Genomic DNA, 1,297 nt, shown 5'->3' with positions numbered 1-1,297 from the left:
ACAGGATCCGCCTCTGGACACTAGTCTTGTCCATGACAAAAAGGCAGGGGAGACAAAAACTACCAAAAAAATCCCTTAAACGAGCCCTAGGTGGACTTAGCGGGCCGTCGAAGCCGAAGCCCGACCCTAACCACCGGAACAGGGAAAAAAAAAAAAAAAATAAAATAAAATAAAAGACTAGAGCTCGATTCCCACTAGTGGCGATATATTGAGTCGTTCTCACAAACGCATAAAGCCGGATACTTGTACTCAAATATTTTGCCTAAAACCCAAGCGAAGAGCATATCACTACACTTTGATCTTAGCCAAAAGGCCGAGAAGCGATGCCCGCGTCAGAGTCAGTTTGGGACCTCATATAAATTTGTACCTTTCCGCGATGGTCTCGACACAGTCGATCTTTAAAAAAAAAGAAAAAAAAAAAGGAAAATAAGGACATAGAAAAAAGATCTTCTCTGTGAACAGCGTTCGTTCGTTCTTTCTTTCTTTCTTTTGCACTCAGGCTACGCAAATGCCAGTGCAACCCATTTCGATACATTTAGCAGAGCATTACGTTCTATTAATATTCTGGTTTGCACAAGCAGTGTGAGACGTAGGGCAAACGTCGATTTTCAGCCGAGCTGTGAGGCACACGCCAATTTCCCACTTCTAGAAGGTGTACGGCATATGCTAGTAGCAAGCTGGCATGGTAGTAAGGGGGAATTCTTTTCATTTGTATTATGAGGCTGGGCCACGCCTGAAAGTACTGCAATACCAAGGCAACCCGTGATGAGGGCGGAGCAAGCTCCGGGCACCTCATCTAGGTCCAAAAATCAGTTTAATATCGAAGTACCCCGATGGGGTACGTATCAGATATTAAGCTGATAAGAACAGATACTTTTTTTTTTTTTTTTTTTTTTTGATAAAATTTATTAAAACAGTAAAATCATATATACATAGAAATATACAATAAAAACACGCGACGACTGGAACTTACTGCACCTGAAAAATATAAAAACAAGAATATACAATAAATTTCGAAATTTTTAATAGCAAACCACTTTCTGTGCAACTGATTGCGCTTCCAATTCCGAGACCAAACACTTCGGCCCATTTACAGGTCTGCACAAGGGAATTGAAAGCGCAAGCAGGTGCACAGTTTCTTTTGCTAGAACCCAAATTTACAAATATCAATATGAAATTCAAACCTATACAAGGAATAAATATATAGGGGAAATAAATAAATAAATAAATTGAGAAGAAATTTATAGAGGTAAGTATATAAATTCACAAAAATTAATTATGAGGTAAGTTAATATAT

This window comes from Lottia gigantea, assembly GCF_000327385.1.
Source record: "Lottia gigantea unplaced genomic scaffold LOTGIsca_38, whole genome shotgun sequence".
In the NCBI taxonomy this organism is placed as follows: domain Eukaryota; kingdom Metazoa; phylum Mollusca; class Gastropoda; family Lottiidae; genus Lottia; species Lottia gigantea.
The sequence above is the reverse complement of the archived record's forward strand: the minus strand, read 5'-3'. Positions refer to the sequence as shown.